Raw genomic sequence first — 22,579 nt, 5'->3', positions numbered from 1 at the left:
GACTTTACTGCGTAATGTCAAGGTGATTATTAACGTTTTTAAAAATTACTTTGATCCCGGACAACCCCTTTAAAGGCTTCCATGGTGCATGTCGTCATAGAATTCCATTATGGTACATGGTATCGGAATCCATAACGGGATTCTTAGATAACCCGAAACTGTACGCCGAACTTAAAAACACAAGTTCGCTCAACACTAGGCGTGAGGAGTCTTGTAGGCCAGTATTATACATGTCATGTTACCATTCTGCTGTGCAATTTTGTCAGTTTCCCTATGCATATAGCTTGCTAATTATTTAATAAAAATAGGTTTCTAAAATTACAGGAAAACCACGTTAAGCTGCTGTTGTACCCTGAGAGACTGGCTCCAGCCAAGGACAGGAAATAGAAGCACCTATGGAGAGGTTTAAAAGAGGGGCATAGCATACCAGCCCAATTTTTTAGCAAGATTCCGGTCCTTGATGAAGTTTAAATATATAGAAATCCAACTTTTTTAACCAAACAAGGGAGGGGGGAAAAAAAAAAAAAAAAAAGCAAGCAGATGCTGTCACAGGCTCATGGAAAACCAATTACCGGTAAAATATTTCCTATGCCCATGACAGCAGCCTGAGAGGATAGACTAGAATAGCAGACTGTGGTGGAACAATTGCCTGAAGAACTTTCCTGTCAAACGTTAGCTGTTCATTACCTTTCAAGTCTAATCTGTAATGCCTTTATAAAAAATAAAAAAAAAAGTTTGAAAAGCTGAAAGTTGCAGCCCTAGAAATATGATCAACTGAAGAATTGGTTCTTTCAGACGAGCGATAGAGACTGCTCTTGTAGAGAGATCTCCAAACCTGTAAGGAGGAATGTAACCAGCTGAAGAATAAGCTAAACATATGACCCTTACAATCAATCTATCCAAAGTCATACTAGAGGCTTTATCCCCTTTGTTTCGACTCAAACTGAAAAAACAAGCAGGAAGACTTCCTATACTCCTCAGTACAGTCTAGGTATCTAATCAGACATCTCCTGACATCCAAATAATGCAATTTCTGTTCCTTGGCATTTTTGCCATTTCGACACAGAGATGGAAGAACTATCTTTCGGGATTCATGAAAGGAGGATACTACTTTAGGACAGAAAATCAGGTCAGGTTTAATTAGTGTACTGCTGGGAAACTGAGATGGCACTACTCTTACCCATCCTCCTGCCTGATGTGACAGACGCCAAAAACATGTTTCATAAACAAGAATCCTATTGTGTAAATCCTCAATAGATTCGAAGGGAGGTTCAGACAATTTGGAGAGGATGAAATTTAAGTCCCAAGGAAGATATTTACACAAGGGGAAGGTTTAAATCTAATATCCTAATCCATAGATATTCAGCTAAACACATTTAAATAGTGCACTAGGGGGAGCTTAACTAAAACTGGCTTGGAAAAGGAAAGGAAACCTGGCTTAGATACCCATAATAACCAATCAGATTCCACTTTTCACTGCTCCTTTAAAAAGTGAAAGGTAGACTCTGATTGGTTGCTATGGACAACTAAGCCAGTTTTCCTTTACATGAGTTTTGATAAATCCCCCCCTTATTGCTGAAATCAGAACCTTCTAAGTGCTGGGTCTTAGGTTCTTATTAAGACCCTCTTGAAGAAAAGCTAGCATCAATGGGATTGGTGGTTTACAGAGAGGATCAACTGGTAGTACAGAAAAAAAAATAAGGAAAGTTATCCAAATTCGTAGGGAAATGTTGTGACTTAAAATGATGCGCTTACTAAAAGGGTAGAAATAACCTTGTCAAATAACCCCTCACTTTTTTTTATTTTTTTTATTGGCTCTCAAATGATGAGGTACTGAGCCAAGGAGAAAAAGATGTACTCTGGGGCGAACACAAGGATCTGACAATGACAACTTTCTTAGCCAGGTGAGCCATGTTCTCCTGGGCCAAAAAGATATTATGATAATTACCCTTGCTTCCTCCTGTTTTATTTTTTGCATGAACCTGCGAATATGAAACACAGGGAAAAACATAACACAAGGACTTGGGTCAGATGACAGACAGGACATAAATCCCTGAAGGAGTGTCCCAAGGATCTAGGAAAAAACTTCCTGTTTTTTGTCTAGTTGTAAAATGATCTGTGGATGGTTTCACCCATACCCTCTAAATTTAAGAAAAACATCCTTGTTTAAACATCACTTACATTGACCATAGAAGATGGGATACTGCTATTGCCATTGTACTGTACACCCCCCTCACCCCCCTGCCGACTTACATAAGCTAATGATAGCAATCTGCCAGAATTATTTTTATGCGACAACCCCATATCTGGGGAAAAAACTGTTCTAATGCAAGACAAATGGCCCTCTGTTCAAGATGAGGATGGAAGTTTCAATCTAGGTTTAAAGAAAGATAGAATTCTAGAGACTGGGGAGTCATCCCAAGCAATCAGTATGGGCCACTGAAGAGACCTTGAGTGGATCTAGGGCCATATGACTGAAGGGCTACAAGAGGGCATCAGACCCAAGACCCCATACTGGCATTGCCTTGATAGTTAATGATGTGAAAGATGCCAGAAGATTCAATTTCTCTATTAGCATGTTCTTCTTAAAGGGGAATTCCAGTAGGTACAAGTTATCCCCTATCCACAGGATAGGGAATATCGGTGGGGGTCCTACCACTGGGACTCCCACCGATCACGAGAATGGGTGCTCTGTACCCCCTGAACGCCCTTTGCTGCTCCCCTAAAATGACTTAAGCGGCTGGTCGAACATGTGCAGGGCTGCTCCATTCATTTCTATTGGAGTTTCAGAGATAGCCAAGTAGAATGAGCCGTCCCACTGAAGTGAATGGGACGGCTTAGGTGTAATTACATTTGCTAACCACTGCCATGTGGACAGCGAGCAAGTAAACAATGAAGAGCACTCGCGGGAGCATGGCCTTCTCTTCATCCAGTTGATCCGAAACCCGGAAAACCTCTTTAATCCTTTCCAGACATGTGATGTACTCTTACGTCACATGTCGGGTCTGCTGTTTCATACCACTACCTACTTACTCACAACATTTTTATACTCTCTTTAACAATGCTTTAATATTCTTATCTATGAGAAAAACTCTAAATTTCATACAACACAAATCCTTAATATCCTAGACAGATTTTTCTTTAACCCCTTAAATGACATGGCCAATTTTATTTTTTGTGTTTTTAATTCCCCACCTTCCAAGAGCCATAACTTCTTAAAATTTTCTATTCAAATTGCATAGCTTTATAGAGAACTTCTGTTCAGGCTCCACTCTGAAAACTGAGCCCTATGCAAAATGCTGCGAACAAACCTTTCTGGCTGAGAAGCAACACATGGACCCGGTTACAACTAAAATGCCATGACCAAGACCATGAGATGCTTCTTGGCCAAAAAGACATTCAAGTTTGCTAAATTTTTGCTGATGTTGCATCCGGAGCATGAACACAGCATGGCGGTCAGTACACCTGATTTCAGTACACTGCACACTGGAGCTAAACGAGGACTGCATGACTACTCCAGAGATTGAAACCACCCCATGATTATACCCAGGTAACAGCATTACTTTGTAACGTGATTTTTTCTTTTGTGTCCATTTCATAGTCCCATCTTTACAAAGCCATTATTATACTGTATAACACTTAGTGTTAGTCTCAGGATGATACATTTGATAACAGATTCCCTTAAAGAGGTTGTCTGAGTTTTAGATATAAACAACTTATCCTCAGGATAGATCATCAATATCAGAATCGATACGGATCCAGCACCCAACACACTCACAATATCAGCTGTTTCTGGCAGCCTCTGGCTCCAGGAAATATACAGCGTACGAATCTGTACACTGTGTAGTTTCGGTGCCGACATACTGAGGCTCAGCTGTCATTCACCTGAATGGGATCTGAGCTACAGAACTCTGACACAACAGCTACACAGTATACGGAGATGTCTACTTCTAGCTTCATATACTGTATAGTGTCCGATGCCGTGGCTGCCTAAAAAAGCTGATTGGTAGGGGGTTCTGGGTGTTGGACCCCAACAATTTGATAATCATGAATGATTCTGAGGATAAGTCATCAATATCTGTAGTCAGGCAACCCCTTTAAGGCTGCCCATTGACAGACAGGCTATGATCAGGATTTCAGATGCAGTTTTGAAGCTAAAATCAGGTGTGGGTCATAAAGGGAGAGAAAATACAAGGGTACGACCACATGGCATGGTCATGTGGTGCTTGCGACGAGGCTGCATTGAGTTCAACTACTGTGCGGTCGTATGGGCCACACTGTAATTAAACTAATGAGACCACACTATATTGTCAGTCTGTATTGCTGATAGCCGTGCATCAACCTCAATACCACACGGCCATTAACAATACAGACCCACTTAACAGTGCAGTATCAAGTTAATTAAAGCCTGCTGCGGCCCACATGGTCATGCAGTACCTGAAGTGCCACACAAACACAACATGTTGTCATACCCTAAACAGCAGATAATACTTTGCTCCCTTTTTAAATACATATCGGATTTACTTCAAAACTGTATATGAAAGCCTGATTGTATACAGGCAGCCTTAAAAGGGTTTTCCAACACTAATTAATATACACTGCTCAAAAAAATTAAGGGAACACAAAAATAACATCCTAGATCTGAATTAATTAAATATTCTTCTGAAATACTTTGTTCTTTACATAGTTGAATGTGCTGACAACAAAATCACACAAAAATAAAAAAATGGAAATCAAATTTTTCAACCCATGGAGGTCTGGATTTGGAGTCACACTCAAAATTAAAGTGGAAAAACACACTACAGGCTGATGCAACTTTGATGTAATGTCCTTAAAACAAGTCAAAATGAGGCTCAGTAGTGTGTGTGGCCTCCACGTTCCTGTATGACCTCCCTACAACGCCTATGCATGCTCCTGATGAGGTGGCGGATGATCTCCTGAGGGATCTCCTCCCAGACCTGGACTAAAGCATCTGCCAACTCCTGGACAGTCTGTGGTGCAACGTGACGTTGGTAGATAGAGACATGATGTCCCAGATGTGCTCAATTAGATTCAGGTCTGGGGAACGGGCGGGCCAGTCCATAGCATCAATGCCTTAGTCTTGCAGGAACTGCTGACACACTCCAGCCACATGAGGTCTAGCATAGTCTTGCATTAGGAGGAACCCAGGGCCAACCGCACCAGCATATGGTCTCACAAGGGGTCTGAGTATCTCATCTCGGTACCTAATGGCAGTCAGGCTACCTCTGGCGAGCACATGGACGGCTGTGCGGCCCTCCAAAGAAATGCCACCCCACACCATTACTGACCCAATGCCAAACCGGTCATGCTGGAGGATGTTGCAGGCAGCAGAACGTTCTCAACGGCGTCTCAAGACTCTGTCACATGTGCTCAGTGTGAACCTGCTTTCATCTGTGAAGAGCACAGGGCGCCAGTGGCGAATTTGCCAATCTTGGTGTTCTCTGGCAAATGCCAAACGTCCTGCACGGTGTTGGGTTGTAAGCACAACCCCCACCTGTGGACGTCGGGCCCTCATAGAGTCTGTTTCTGACCGTTTGAGCGGACACATGCACATTTGCGGCCTGCTGGATGTCATTTTGCAGGGCTCTGGCAGTGATCCTCCTGTTCCTCCTTGCACAAAGTCGGAGGTAGCGGTCCTGCTGCTGGGTTTTTGCCCTCCTACGGCCTCCTCCACGTCTCCTGATGTACTGGCCTGTCTCCTGGTAGCGCCTCCATGCTCTGGACACTACGCTGACAGACACAGCAAACCTTCTTGCCACAGCTCGCATTTGATGTGCCATCCTGGATAAGCTGCACTACCTGAGCCACTTGTGTGGGTTGTAGACTCCGTCTCATGCTACCACTAGAGTGAAAGCACCGCCAGCATTCAAAAGTGACCAAAACATCAGCCAGGAAGCATAGGAACTGAGAAGTGGTCTGTGGTCACCACCTGCAGAACCACTCCTTTTTTGGATGTGTCTTGCTAATTGCCTATAATTTCCACCTGTTGTCTATCCCATTTGCACAACAGCATGTGAAATTGATTGTCAGTGTTGCTTCCTAAGTGGACAGTTTGATTTCACAGAAGTGTGATTGACTTGGAGTTACATTGTGTTGTTTAAGTGTTCTCTGTATTTTTTTGAGCAGTGTACATTGATCGTTGTTGTCCGACACCTGGGACCTATGCCGATCAGCTCCCTGTGAGCGTCACTGCCTTCTCCATGCTTATCAAGCACAGCATCATATATTTTATAGCGGCAGTACTTGGTATTACACTCCTCCCCATTCGCGTGAATGAAGTGGAGCTGTGCCTAGGCCACGTGATTGATGAACGTGTCATCAATTGGCCTACGAAAAGTGGTGAGAAGGCCACAGCGCTACTGCAAGCGACGATGCCTTCTCAAACAGCTGATTGGTGGGGGTCCCGGATGTTGGACCTCTACCGATCAGATACTGATGATAGTGATTTTTGGATAAGGTACTGCGCAGTTTTGCTAGTGGGGGCAGTTTGTATATACGGGATACATCCGATTTTTTGCTGAAATTACAGGAAGAGGATTCAACACACATAGGGAGGGTCATTTTGACTTCTTTTGACGTCACCTCACTCTATACCTCCATTGATCATCAAAAAGGGTTAGCTGCTGTTTCATGGATGCTCGAGAAGTCTTCCCTCTCACCTCAGGCTTGTAAATTTGTATTATCACTTCTGGAGATTGTTTTGAAGTATAATTCTTTTTTGTTTCAGAATAGTTATGTACAGAATAGTTATGTACAGAAGCAGGGCATGGCCATGAGGTCTAATGTGGGCAACTTACGCCAATATCTTCATGCAGCAGTATAAGTAGGGTGTCGTCTATGTGTCCCACCATTTTTGCCATGTTTTGGCATGGTGGCAGTACATAGACGACATCTTCCTCATCTGGACTGGGACAGAGTCACAGCTACATGATTTTAATACATTTCTGAATCATATTGATGATGCGCTTCAGTTCACTCTTGTTCACTCCCAGTACGAGATACAATTTTTGGACACTAAAGTAGTCTTTGTTGATGGCCAATTGCGCACACACATTTATATACTAAACCAATGGATAGAAATACCATTCTAGCATACAGCAGTAGCCATCCGAGACCAATGGTTGAGGTCGTTACCTCACGCACAATTTTTGAGAGCAAGGCGCATTGTATCTGACCCTAATGTATTAGACAGTACACTTGATATGATGGTAGATAAGTTCCAGGAACGTGGTTATCCATCTAGACTTTTACAACATCATAAGAACACGGTCTCCAAAATAGATAGAGCCAGCGTATTGTCCAAGAAGAAGTTCCATACTAAACCGGCCAGAATTCCTTTCATTTCCACCTATACGAAATTCAGCATGGAGATTGGGAATATCATCAGACGTCATTGGAATATATTGGGTGGGTGCCATAAATCAGTAACTTAATATAAGTCCTCCCCATTGATGTCATATAGTAAATCTAAAAGTCTACAGGACCAGCTGGTTAAGGCTAATGTTGGGCCATCAAAAAATAACAGACAAACAACATTGACACAGGCCGGCCATGGTTGTTATCCTTGCCTGGGCTGTATTAATTGCAGATATGTCAAAAGGGAAAACTTTTGTACACCCAGGTACAGGTACCTCATATCAGATCGGCACCATTTGACCCGTGACTCTAGCTATGTTATTCAGGTCTTCTCATGTCCGTGCAACCTAGTATATGTGGGTGAGACAACAACTGATTTCAAGACGCGACTTAATAATCACCGTTACACTATCGGAAAGAAACGACTTGACTTACTGGTTTCAAAAGCATTTCACAGAGTTTAAACATTCAGAAAGGGATTTGAAATGGTGTATTGTGGATCATGTGCCTATGCCTAGAAGAGGCGCCAATAGATCTAACTTATTAAAGAAAAGAGAATTACAATGGATCTACCTATTTAACACTTTAAAACCGCATGGTTTGAATATCGATTACAAGATTAGAGCTGTACTGTGATGGGTTGGCTTGCTCCCAATTTCCCTTGGGTTCAAACTGTGTGATCCCTGTGTATGTGGTTGTTACTGTTATGGACAAAGAATATATACATACATATCTATGGTAATTTTTTATATTTTTATCAACAAAAAACTTTTTCTGATTATAATTATTTTATTATCTTTCAGATGGTGTATTGAGGAGGGAGGTGAGGAGTTGACAGGGACTGACCAGATGTCTGGATGCTGCGTCTTGTTTTATAAAAAAGATAATTTTTATGCCGGGTGCTACTGTTTACTTATTTTTCTTAATGCTAGTGATTCTTTATATTGTGTCCTTTATGGAGGAGAACCCTCCTGGGTGTTGGTGGCAAATAGGATTGAGGAGCAGATTGGACATGGCCCCCATTGACATGTGGGGTCTTGTCTGATCTGCATCTAATAATGGAGGGTGCCGCGTTCGACAAGGGATGCGGGTGCCCTCTCCCGGGTCCGTGGTATCACTTGCCTATACAATAGATACAGGGTGCCCTCTGAGAGTTCTATACCTTGGACACGTTTGGTAGTTCTGTTACGATCTGTAAACTATGGTCTATGTGGACGTACGCGCCAGGTGGATTGCGGTCTATTTCCCTTAATTAACATGGCTGCGACAGTGACTGGATGGCTGGGCGCATGCCCGAATTGCCGTCCGACGCGGTGATGCACCATAGGCTAGGTATGTCACCCAGGCATGCGCACTGCTACATCGGACTCGCTGAAGCAGGTGCTTGACAATCCGACGCCGCCATTCATCTGGTCCGTGGACTTTGCTATTTCCTGTGTCTTTTCTCTCCCCTCCCCCTGGGCGATAAATCATCCAACATGCACATGTCACTTCATCATCGCACTTGGACTTCATTCACTTTGATTGGCAATTATTAAGTGTTCTTGCATGGCAAGACCACTTACTGTTATCTCACATATACATTCTTATTATTATAGCCAAATTTACCACCCTAACTCAACCCACAGTTTTTACACTACATAGTAATATACCGAAACATGCGGATTGTTTTTATTAATTATGCTCTTGTTACAATTTCCACATTGATTGTGTTTGCTATATGTACTGAGCACTTTGTCCTCATACTTTGCTTGAGAAAGGCTCTACTGTTCTGTTGAGCCGAAACGTCCCTTTTTCCGCATGGGTGAATAAAGCTTTTTTTTTTTTTGGAGTGCTGCACGTTTTTCTGGATTGTCTATATTAGGGTTTGCTTATCCCCTTCAGGGCTGTTGCACACGAGAGTGAGTGTGAGTGTGTTTGTGTGTATATATATATATATATATATATATATATATATATATATATATACACGCCGATCAGCTGTTTGAGGAGGCACTGGCGCTCCTGTGAGCGTCACTGCCTTCTCCATGCTTATCATGCACAGCATCATACATTGAATAGCGGCAGTACTTGGTATCACACTCATCCCCATTCACTGAGATGGGGCTGAACTGTGCATAGGCCACATGATGATGAACGGGTCATCAATTGGCCTACGAAAAGTTGTGAGAAGGCTGCAGCGCTACTGCAAGCACCGATGCCTTCTCAAAAAGCTGATTGGTGGGGGTCCGGGTGTTGGACCTCCACCGATCAGATAAAGATGACCTATCCTGAGGATGGGTCATCAGTATTGATGTCTCAGAAAACCCCTTTAAGGAAGCAAAAAAGTTGACCGTCTAATTATTGTTTGTTTATCTAGATCTCTGGAACATTCTTTATTTACTTACCTGCAACTATTTATTGTACCCAAGATTCCACATATCGGGTCTTGTAATAGCTGACGGTGGGATATCCTTCTTCGCTGCAATATATAATTAATATTTTGGTTAATGAGTGTCACTCAATTCCCCAACTAAATATCTTTGAAGTTACAATTATTTAACCTCTAGGTACCATTCTAAAATGTTGGGGTTGTCTGGTCAAGTGAACTTACAGTTCCATAATTATTATTTTTTTATCTTCATTCTGTACCCAAACACTGACTGATGCACCCAACTAATACAGAGGAAGGTGTAGGGGTGTGATTATTTTAAAAAAAAAAGTGTGTCTTATAAACATTACAGCAAAGCATGCTAAGTTCGGGTAATTAACCCACAAGTAAACTGAAGAAGTTCTGAATGCAATCATCTGCCTATATGAGCTGATGCAGAAAACAGGAGAAAAAAGAGCGCCGACAAGAAAAACAGGAATATGGAGCAGAATTCTGCAGCGTTTGGGTACTGAATGCAGAGAAGAACTTTCAATATGGACTGGTGAACAGGTGAGTAACGAGTTATTTTATATTTTTTTCTACATTCCCTGCTGGTTAGACATTTTTTTCATCTGCACAAACCTTGAAATGATGGATTTCACACACAAGTTCTTACTGGTGTTTTTTTTTTTTTCACATTTGTTTTTGGCTGTAAAAACACAAGCCAATCCTGAGGATAGGTGAACATTATCATTTCCTGGATAACCCCTTTAAGGACACAAGCACATTTTCTATTTTTCCCCCCTGCCACCAAGAGCCAGAACGTCTTTATTTTCACATACCAGTATAAGGGCTTGTCTTTCAGAGGGACAAGTTGCATGTTCTAACGGCACCATTTAATATTACATACAATGAACAGCTGGAAAAACTAATATTAATGGAATAAAACTGGGATTTTGGGGGGAGGTGAAGTAACCAAAAATAAGAGATTTGTCCACTGTTTTTTTCCCATTAAGTGCTCACCGCATGGGATAAGTACTTTAGTGTTTATTATATTATTTTGTTAGTAGTTTTATTTTTCGTCTCTTTTTTAAACTTTTTTTTTTTACTATTCTAACGTTATTTTTACTTCCCCTATGGGACATGCAATAGTTTGGTATACCAACTTTAGGAAATAGGTAAAGGAAAAATAGAAAAAGTGAGACAACCCTTTTAATGCATGAAATGCATGCGAGTAGAATAAACCTCATTAAGTTTGCTCATGAGCAAAATTATATATTTTAAAGCATCCACTGCTTATTAAAAAGGACCTTTCATGGGTCCAGACTTTACAAAGTAAGTATCAGGATACGTAGGGCATAGTGCTGGATCTAACTGCCTTACTATTTTTTCTGGGCGCCACTCAGTTCGCCCACTGTGGCCCCTGTTGTATTCTCCTGCCTGGTATGCTAATTAATAGCATAGGAGCAATGAGGAGCAGTTTTCCTCCATGGGTGTCTCCTTCTCTCCTGGCTGTAGCGCTGTCCAAATCGCAGCAGAGCGTCACAGCCAGTGAAAGAGAGTTTATTTTTCTCCCTGGCTGTGACGCTCTCAGCTGCAATTTAGACGGTGCTACAGCCAGGGAGAGGGAGACGCCCACGGAGAAAGGGACAACCCCCCAACTTGTTACCACCCCTCTGTACCCTTACTGCAGACCGCTAGCAATTCATTCATAACTTCTAGAGAAATAATAAAGGAATTGGCACAACATAGAGCCATAAGAATAGATGCCCCAGAATTGTTATTACATGGGGGAATGCATGGAGCTATTGAAACAGGCATGTCAGGAGCGGTGACAGGTCCTCTTTAAAGAGGGACTTTCACCATGAAAATACAATCTGTAGGGCAGCATGTTATAGAGCAGCAAGAGCTGAGCAGATTGATATATAGTTTGTGGGAAAGAATAAAGAAAAAACTTGTCATTTTTACATTTAACTCTCTACTCTTTCTGAGCTCAGTAGCCAAATGGGCAGTGATGGGCAGTGATGGCCAGCCTTTCCTGGATAAATATGTATCACAGGCGTCAATCACTGATAACAAAACTTGCTTGGCTGCCGAGCTCAGAAAGAGCAGAGATTTAATGTACAAATTACAAGTTTTCCTGAATTTTTTTTCCACAAAAAATACATAATCATCTGCTCAGCATCTCTGCTCTATAACATGCCGCCTGCAGACTGCACTGCGATATCATTGTGTCAGGTTCTCTTTACAATATTAAAATCATTATCATATGGTTTACTAAACATACAGCAGAAATTAGGGAAACACATTTTTTTCAGTACACAAATATTAGGCTTTAGGCCATAAAAGCCGGAATTAGACTTACCGGTAATTCATTTTCCACGAATCCACCATGACGGCCCAGAGAGATTGACCCCTGACCTCTGTAGGGGCAGGAACAGAGATAGGTTTAAAAAGGACCCCTCCCACCACCATTCACCAGTGAGTTCCAGATTATAGTGCTACAACCACCGGTTACGAGTGAAACAACTCCGAGTGTTTTTTTTTTTTTTTTGATATATATATATATATATATATATATCAAAAAAAAAAAAAAAAACACTCGGAGTTGTTTCACTCGTAACCGGTGGTTGTAGCACTATAATCTGGAACTCACTGGTGAATGGTGGTGGGAGGGGTCCTTTTAAACCTATCTCTGTTCCTGCCCCTACAGAGGTCAGGGGTCAATCTCTCTGGGCCGTCATGGTGGATTCGTGGAAAAATGATTACCGGTAAGTCTAATTCCGGCTTTCCACTTCACCACCATGACGGCCCAGAGAGACATAACAGATTATATACGTCTTAGGGTGGGGCAACGGCCTGTAGGACCTTGCGACCAAATGCGATGTCGGAAGACCTGGATAAGTCAAGCCTATAATGTTTAATGAAGGTGTTTACATTAGACCAAGTTGCAGCCCGGCATATTTGATCTAGGGAAGCGCCTGCCCTTTCAGCGAAAGAGGCAGATATAGCTCTTGTGGAGTGAGCCCGGATGACTTCTGGACAATTGATGCCCTCGATCTTGTAACAGTCTGTAATAGTCTGTTTTACCCATCGGGCAATGGTAGATCTGGAAGCTGCCTTCCCCTTATTTTTACCACAGAAGAGCACTAGTAAGTTGTCCACCTTCCTCAGGTCTCTAGTGACCTCTAGGTATTTAGTACTGTTTGTTTGACGTCCAGGGTATGGAAACGTTCCTCTCCAGGATTTTTAGGATTCACACAAAAGGAGGGAAGAATGATCTCGCTGGTTCTATGGAAGTCTGTTACTACCTTTGGCAAAAATGTCGGGTCTAACCTCAAGGTAATACGATCCTCCTGTATTGTGAGATATGGTTGTCTTATTGACAATGCCTGGATCTCACTCAGTCTTTTTGCCGATGTTATGGCTATAAGAAAAGCCACCTTCTGAGAAAGATTCTTCAAGGAACATGCGTCCACGGGTTTCGTAGGGTGGACCTGTGAGTCCTCTAAGGACAATGTTTAAGTCCCAGGTAGGCACCTTTGATCTGAGAGATGGTCTTAGTCTGGCTGCGGACCTCAGAAATCTTGGATCCATCTATGGCTGGCTAATTCAGAATCGAAATAGGCACTAAGCGCTGAGACCTGGACTCTCAGGGTGGAAGGACTTAACCCTAACTCTAGTCCCTTTTGAAGGAAATCCTGAATTTCTGTATATTTGGTCTGGTTTGGTCTGGGGCCTCGTCGCCTGACCAGGTGCAGAATCTTTTCCAGATCTTAAAATAAATGGGCGTTAGTCACCTTTTTCTACTGGCCTTCAAGGTAGATATACATCCCTCAGAGAGACCTCTCTGTCTCAGGAGGTTGGACTCAGGATCCAGGCCGAGAGTTTGAAGATTTCCGGATGAGGATGGAGAACCGGCCCCTGGATCAGGATATCCTTTCTCGCTGGGAGAATAAATGCTTCCTGTGGGGAGAGCTTGGTTAGAATCGAGAACCAGCTTCTCTTGGGCCAGTACGGGGTGACCAGGATAACTCTGGCTCTGTCCCTGATGATTTTTTGTAGAACCCTTGGGATTAATGGGAACGGGGGGAAGGCATATGCAAGGTCCCAGTCCAGTGCAGGGAGAAGGCGTCGATCGCTAGGGGCCTGTCCCTTGGGTTTAGGGAGCAAAAGGTTGATACCTTTGTGTTTATCCTTGTAGCGAAGAGATCTACCACTGGAAGGCACCATCTCTGGACAATCAGATTGAAGATCTCGATGTTTAAGGACCATTCTCCCTGGTCTATGGTAGTCCTGCTGAGGAAGTCCGCCGCACAGTTTAGGCTTCCTTTTAAATGAACTGCCGATATTGATCTTACATTTTTCTCCCCCCAGAGGAAGATTTTTCTGACAGACCTTCCAGTTTTGAGACCGTGTGCCCCTCTGATGCTTGAGGTAGTACACGGTCGTTACATTGGTCTGAATAGACCTTTATATGTGGTTCCTTAGTTTTGGAGCGCTGCTCGTATTGTTTCCCAAACTGCCCTGAGCTCCCTGTAGTTGGAGGACTGAGCTGCAATTTTCAGAGGCCAGTCTCCCTGGTAGAGATCGGAGTAGATTTTTGCCTGAGCCTGTCCATGGGTTTAAAGGAGTTTTCCCAGACTTTGTGCGCTTTTTACTATCGATCACAATATCAGATTGTTGGGGGTCCAACTCCTGGCACCTCCACCGATCAGCTGTTTGAAGTGAAGGCCGTGCGGGTACGAGAGCTGCTTCTCTGCTCCATTTACCTGCTCACACGCAGCAATTGCAGTGGTAAGCAATTGTAATTATACGTATGGTGTCCCTATTCACTTCTATGAGACAGCTCTGTCTGTTCAAGTGAATAATACAGAGCCGTCCATAGAAATGAATGGAGATGCCATACTTGTAATTACACGTGCTCACCACTGCAATTGCTGCCCGAGCAGATAAACAGAGCAGAGAATGCAATGCTCGTATGACACAGCATTCTCTTCCAGCAGTTGATCGGCAGGGGTCCTGGGTGTCGGACCCCCAACGATTAGTATTTAAGTCTCAGAAAAACCTTTTAATGACTCAAACTGACTGGATCATAGATCCCAGGACACATCTTGAAATCAGACATGGGAATCCTGCCTGAAGCTGGCCACACACACACACACACACACACACAGATAGTTGTTAGCCAAAGACTCCTCTGGCAGCTATATCTCCCAACCTAGCATGCATATGTGCAGTACGCAGCCCTGCAGGTGACGAGATGTGAGGTCACAGGGGTAGTTAACAAACCAAGGGTTGTTCTTGTACTCACAGTTTTTATATACCCTGGGCAGGCGTACAGCAGTGATGGAGAGGCTGGCACATGGATCCTCTGGGGCACTCTGTGTATAGGGACCAGGCCAGGTGGTAGGTGAGGTGCCCTGGGTGTTGTAAATTTAGTGTGCCTGTGGCAAGTTCCCTTATAGTTCGTGACGCCAGTGCCGGGAACGGTGGCACACCGATTTGTTGTAGGAATAATTGAGGTACACAAAGTTACAGTGAACCAGAACTTATTTTTACTGAACAGTCCAACTATATACAGTCTTCAGTTAGTTTCATATGTATAATGTTGAATACAGGCAGGCTTCATACAATTGGCAGGCAAAGTCTTTGGAGAAAAACACTTACAGATCAGGCTGTACTTTCCTCAGATCCCGTCTGGCTTTCACCAAGGCCCGTATGCCCTATTGCTGGGCTTTATCCTTGGGTAGGAAAACCTCCTCTGGTATATATCCTCTTGCTGTAAATATCCTTCTGCCCTTCAGCTTTCTATTTGGCTGGATAAAAGTGGCTCTGCACTGTACTTTTAAAGATGCTATATATCTTCAGAAGGTAACTTCTTCCCCTGGATTAACTTCCGAGCTTCTCTTGCTCAGGGACCTCAGGCAGGCTAGCCTGAGCTACTTAGCCTCCTGGATTAGACTGAACTAACTCTTTCCTGTCCGGGCCTAACTATATATACAGTGGGGGAAATAATTATTTGACCCCTCACTGATTTTGTAAGTTTGTCCAATGACAAAGAAATGAAAAGTCTCAGAACAGTATCATTTCAATGGTAGGTTTATTGTAACAGTGGCAGATAGCACATCAAAAGGAAAATCGAAAAAATAACTTTAAATAAAAGATAGCAACTGATTTGCATTTCATTGAGTGAAATAAGTATTTGAACCCTCTAACAAAAAAAGACTTAATACTTGGTGGAAAAACCCTTGTTTGCAAGCACAGAGGTCAAATGTTTCTTGTAATTGATGACCAAGTTTGCGCACATTTTAGGAGAAGTGTTGGTCCACTCCTCTTTGCAGATCATCTCTAAATCCCTAAGGTTTCGAGGCTGTCTCTGTGCAACTCTGAGCTTGAGCTCCCTCCATAGGTTTTCGATTGGATTAAGGTCCGAGACTGACTAGGCCACTCCATGACCTTAATGTGCTTCTTCTTGAGCCACTCCTTTGTTGCCTTTGCTGTATGTTTTGGGTCATTGTCGTGCTGGAACACCCATCCACGACCCATTTTCAGTTTCCTGGCAGAGGGAGGAGGTTGTCGCTCAGGATTTCACGATACATGGCTCCGTCCATTTTCCCGTTTATGCGAATAAGTTGTCCTGTGCCCTTAGCAGAAAAACACCCCCAAAGCAAAATGTTTCCACCCCCATGCTTGACGGTGGGACGGTGTTTTGGGGGGTCATAGGCAGCATTTTTCTTCCTCCAAACACAGCGAGTTGAGTTAATGCCAAAGAGCTCTATTTTGGTCTCATCAGACCACAGCACCTTCTCCCAGTCACTCTCTGAATCATTCAGGTGTTCATTGGCAAACTTCAGACGGGCCTGCACATGTGCCTTCCTGAGCAGGGGGACCTTGCGAGCCCTGCAGGATTTTAATCCATTGCGGTGTAATGTGTTTCCAATGGTTTTCTTGTGACTGTGGTCCCTGCTAATTTGAGGTCATTAACTAACTCCTCCCGTGTAGTTCTAGGATGCTTTTTCACCTTTCTCAGACCATTGACACCTACACCACGAGGTGAGATCTTGCGTGGAGCCCCAGAGCGAGGTCGATTGATGGTCATTTTGTGCTCCTTCCATTTTCGAACAATCGCACCAACAGTTGTCACCTTCTCTCCCCAGCTTCTTGCTAATGGTTTTGTAGCCCATTCCAGCCTTGTGCAGGTCTACAATTTTGTCTCTGACATCCTTGGACAGCTCTTTGGTCTTTCCATGTTGGAGAGTTTGGAGTCTGCTTGATTGATTGATCTGTGGACAGGTGTCTTTTATACAGGTGACTAGTTAAGACAGGTGTCCTTAATGAGGGTGACTAATTGAGTAGAAGTGTCTAACCACTCTGTGGGAGCCAGAACTCTTAATGGTTGGTAGGGGTTCAAATACTTATTTCACTCAATGAAATGCAAATCAGTTGCTATCTTTTATTTAAAGTTATTTTTTCGATTTTCCTTTTGATGTGCTATCTGCCACTGTTACAATAAACCTACCATTGAAATGATACTGTTCTGAGACTTTTCATTTCTTTGTCATTGGACAAACTTACAAAATCAGTGAGGGGTCAAATAATTATTTCCCCCACTGTACACTAGGGGGTTCCCTAGCTCCCTCTACAGCTTGGGAGGAGAAACTACACCCCTAACAGGCCTGGTACACAGGAATTAACATGGCATTACACATTACAATGCAATACAAAATACCAATCTCCCACAGGAGGTGGGAGCAACATAACCCTTAGTAGTGCTCACCTTTACGTAGTGAATAGAGATGGGGGGGGGGGGGGGGGGGTCAGGATTGGGCACTTTCGATTTAAACTGTCTGATACTTTTGTTACATCTTGCAGAACAAAAGGATTTGGCAGATTAAATCCAACATGCCCAGTCCTCATCTCCCAACAAAAAGGTGTCAGGGTGAGAGCCAGGAGGCCCCAAAACATTAGATGTTCAGGGCAAAACCTGATGTAATTGGCCAACATACATCTACATCACACAACATCATAGTGGTTGACCGCATTAATATTAATACCTGTAAGAGCAACTTCTGAAGACACTCTGTCAATGACAAGAACATCATCCGTGCCATCGTCACAGGCTTCCACAAAAAACTTCTCAGGTGTTGTATGTCTGGATGAGGTAAAAAGAAAATATAATTTATAACATATTTATAACATGTTAGTTAGACAGAAGAGATAAAACCTGACAATCCTCCGTAAACGTACAGCTTTTAATGGCTAACTGACAAGATGATGACAAGTACCTGTTTTCAGAGACTACTTACATCTTTTCATCAGGCACATTTCAGTGGAATAGAAGCAGTAAGTTATAAATCTACATAGGATCACAGTAAGAAAAATAGAACACTTCTATCCATCCATGTGCAAGATCCATCAGAGAAATACGGTAATATACACAAACACAATACAATGATAGTGTACTGCAGCAAGGCAGGGTCTCAAATACAGTCCCCACAAGTGTTTAATATAAGGTCGACAGATTTTCTAGATTAAATAACATACTTATACAGACTGTTAAAATCACAGTTCATTATTTATTAGTAGATTAAAAAAAATAAAAATAAAAATGTGAAAAAGGAAAACGATAAAATGCTGCTTTGGCCACAATCACATAACGTTTAAGGCTATTTTCACACTAGCGTTGTTTGAATCCGGCGTACAATTCCGTCAACGGAACTGCCCGCCGGATCCGGAAAAAAAGTGTGAAAACAGATTACATTTGAATCTTGATCAGGATTTTGATCACAATGAAAAAAATGCAGTAGAAAAAACGGATCCGCCATTTATGGACTTTAATTACTTTTTTTCAAATTTTTCAGGTTTAACATGCAAAAGCCGGATCCGTTTGACGGAACACACGGCGCCGGCGTTAATAGGCAAGGAAAAAAGGCCGGCTTTCAGTCAAAGTGTTTCCGGATTTTGGGTCGGAGGTAAAATACAACAGCTACGGTTTTCTGAAAAGACCTGATCAGTCAAAAAGACGAACTGAAGACATCTTGAACGGATTACTCTCCATTCAGAATGCATGGGGATAAAACTGATCAGTTATTTCAGCGCCGGAAAAGAAAAAACGCTAGTGTGAAAGTAGCCTTAAAGGGGTTGTCCGGGTTCAGAGATGAAACTGGACATACCCTTAATTTAAACCCAGGCAGCCCCCCTGAGGCTATCGGAGCATCTCATGCTCCGATGCGCTGCCGTGCCCTGGGGCAAGGTCTCTCTTGTTTTCATAACACACTGCCGGGCGAAACTTCCGCCGGCAGTGTGTTCGGTGACGTCACCGGCTCTGATGGCGTGCTTTAGTACTGCCCTAAGCCGTTTTACTGGCTAGGGCAGCGCTAAATCCTGCCCATCAGTGTCGGTGATGTCACCGGGCTTCCTGGCAGCCCCATGGAGAGCCCTGGTACGTCACTGAATCTCCACTAATCTCGTCACTAAATCTCAGATTTAGCGGAGGCATAGGAGAGCATCGGAGCATGAACTGCTCCGATGCTCAAGTCAGGGGGGCTGCCGGGGTGAAAATGGAGGTATGTCCGGGTTCAGCTCTGAACCCGGACAACCCCTTTAACACAATGCAATGGACATTTTATAATACATCCAAGATTTCATGTCAATTCCCCCTCTCCCCAACAGACTCTGATCCCCTCACTGTCCCAAGAATTACAATGCTAACAAATTCAAGGTTCCCCTCAAACTGATCACATACTGTTCTGTAGACCTGAATTTCATAATTAAAGGGCTCATGCACACGACCGTTGCCAGTTTTAGTGGCCCCACATATTGCAGATCCGCAAAACACGGATACCATCAGGTGCATTCTGCAGAAAGAACATGATGGAACTGTCCTATGCTTATACGTAATTATTTTATGAAAAAGCCATGCGGATATACGAAAATGGAAAACACGTAGTAAATTCCGTTTTTATGTGGACCCACTTAAGTGAAAGACCTGAATATGGGCAACAAAAACAGCAAGGAACCGAAGGGGAAAAAATTAAATAAAAACATTTGCATGAACCCTAAACTGTTTGAATTTCTGCATTGGACCACTACCAGATAATAAAAGATTATTTTAATTTCTGAAAAGTTCTCCAAGCGTGCATTTCTTTATGCCTTTCTACAGTTTCCTCTCCCAACTTAGCAATGTCAGTAGTTGTTCTGGAAGAGACACAGACAGACAGAGAGACAGACAGAGACAGACAGAGACACAAACAGAGAGAGACAGACACAGACAGAGAGAGACAGACACAGAGTTCCTGGCCATATAGTACAGAGCCGGCTGTGCGCGGCTCTGTACTATTCTGGCCAGGAGAAGTCACCATCGCACATTCGCGGCGGCGGGCACGTTCAGGACAGCGAACGGCCCGGAGAAACAGGAGTCTTCTGCGCAAGCGCGGCCACTGGGATTCCGGAGAAGAGCGGTGGCCGTAACCAGGGGAGACCGAATGACAACAATGAGGTAAGTGGGGATGAATTTTCTCGTAAACGGTGGGAATGGGTTAATCAAATATATTTTAAAAAATTATCACTGTCAAATCATTAACAGATTTAACAGTGATCATTATGATGGGATAACCCCTTTAACCTTTTCCCATCCCTCTAGGATGTTATCTCTAGCCTCTGTTCCCACTAGGCAAAGACTTTATTGGGGTGAATGATTGTAAAATTATCTCTAAAAAGCTCTATATAGTGAGGAAATGGGTGTGCCTATGATCTAGTGTGCCTAGGACCTCATCAAATGAATTATTTCATGCCTCATTTTCTGGGTTTGACAAGTGTAATTTACAATAAGATCTCAGCTTCATAAACTGAATAAAGTATTTCTTAGAGATATGAAATCTCTCAAAGACCTCTGGAAATGAGCGCCATCATTTGTCTTGTGGGCAAAGCAACTGAGCAGGGGTGACAATACCCTTTACTTCTCACCCTATCAAGATCTTGTCATGTAGCCCTGCTGGAGATTCTGGATGTCCCCTAAATGGCATGTTTGGAAAGTAGGAAGGGGAGATGCAACCACATCCTAATCTCTTTCCATGCAGCAACTGTATCTCACAGGACTATTGAGTGAACCATTGTGGCAGTCTAGAATATCTCGGGTCAAACTGTGCTTTTAAATTCCACAGAGAGGTTAACCCCTATTCCAATTAATTAAAGGAATAGTGAGAAGAGGAAAGTATCCAAGTCCAACACGTGTCAGAAGAGACAAGCTATATTATACAACCGTAATACAGAATCATAGGACCACTCAGCACATGTACGACGATTACTTCAATAGTGCCACAAAAAAATTGTCCTTATGACCTGTCTGCGTCTTTTTTTCATGTGCTGTTACAGTTGTTTTCAAAATTATTCAACCCCCACAGAAATTGAGTGTTTTGGCCAGTTTGACATTGATTTTGATCATTTCAGTCATCTTGTTTACAATTAAATCAAAGAGGCACTTGTAAGTCAGACAAATATAACATAACATTTATAATGAAATAACCACAAATGTCTTTTCTGTGCTCACATCATTATCAGTTTTATTCAACCCCCAAGTGACATTCAATCTTAGTACAACATCCTTTCCAGTTATAACAGCTTTTAAACGTGAAGCATAGCTTGACAAAAGTGTCTTGCAGCGATCTATGGGTATCTTCGCCCATTCTTCGTGGGGAAAAGCCTCCAGTTCAGTCACATTCTTAGGCTTGCGCGCTGCAACTGCTTTCTTTAAGTCCCACCAGAGGTTCTCAATCGGATTTAAGTCTGGTGACTGCGATGGCCACTTCAAAATGTTCCAGCCTTAATCTGCAACCATGCTCTAGTGGACTTGGAGGTATGCTTGGGATCATTGTCCTGTTGAAAGGTCCAACGTCTCCCAAGCCTCAGGTTTGTGACGGACTCCATCACATTTTCATCCAATATCTCCTGGTACTGAAGAGAATTCATGGTACCTTGCACACGCTGAAGCTTCCCTGTACCTATAGAAGCAAAACAGCCCCAAAGCATGATTGACCCCCTGCCATGCTTCACAGTAGGCAAGGTGTTCTTTTCTTCATAGGCCTTGTTCTTCCTCCTCCCAACATAGCGTTGATCCATGGGCCCAAACAGTTCTAATTTTGTTTCATCAGTCCACAGAACACTATCCCAAAACTTTTGTGGTTTGTCCACATGACTTTTGGCATACTGCAGTCGACTCTTCTTATTCTTTGGAGACAGCAAGGGGGTGCGCCTGGGAGTTCTGGCATGGAGGCCTTCATTACGCAGTGTGCGCCTTATTGTCTGAGCTGAAATGTCAGTACCCACATCTGACAAATCTTTTTTCAGTTCCTCAGCAGTCACACGGGGGCTTTTCTCCAACTTGCGCTTCAGGTAGCGCACAGCAGTCGAAGTCAGCATCTTCTTTCTGCCACGACCAGGTAGCGTTTCAACAGTGCCCTTTGCCTTAAATTTGCGAATGATGCTTCCTATGGTGTCTCTTGGTATGTTTAACATCTTTGCAATCTTCCTATAGCCATTGCCCTTCCTGTGAAGAGAAATCACCTCTTCTCTTGTCTTCCTGGACCATTCTCTTGACTTCACCATGTTTGTAAACACACCAGTGCTCCGCGCTGTAAAACGCTCAACACATGAAAACCAATGCTTCCCTATGGCCCTGGTTCTCACTTGAGCGTTTTACAGCGCGTTTGAACGCGCTGAAAAACGCTCTACGCTCAAACAAGTTCTTGAGCTTCTTTGGGGCGTTTTGACGCGCGTTTGTGGCCATAGGACACTGCAGTCAATCACACAAACGCGCGTTTACTATTGCAAAAAACGCGCATAAAAATGCGC

At 43.1% G+C, this 22,579-nt stretch overlaps 1 protein-coding gene across 1 annotated transcript in view; it reads right to left on the bottom strand.

The window, feature by feature from the left end:
* Nucleotides 1-22,579, bottom strand: part of SACM1L (SAC1 like phosphatidylinositide phosphatase) — a 168,685-nt gene that overhangs the window by 108,280 nt on the left and 37,826 nt on the right. The window contains exons 2-3 of the mRNA XM_040432192.1: nt 17,785-17,882; nt 9,765-9,838 (exon numbers count right to left, since the gene is read on the bottom strand). The gene's annotated coding sequence lies outside the window, so the exon portion shown is untranslated. The remainder of the gene's footprint in view (nt 1-9,764; nt 9,839-17,784; nt 17,883-22,579) is intronic.

This window comes from Bufo bufo, chromosome 5 (assembly GCF_905171765.1).
Source record: "Bufo bufo chromosome 5, aBufBuf1.1, whole genome shotgun sequence".
NCBI lineage: Eukaryota > Metazoa > Chordata > Amphibia > Anura > Bufonidae > Bufo > Bufo bufo.
This window is presented reverse-complemented; position numbering and strand designations above follow the sequence as displayed.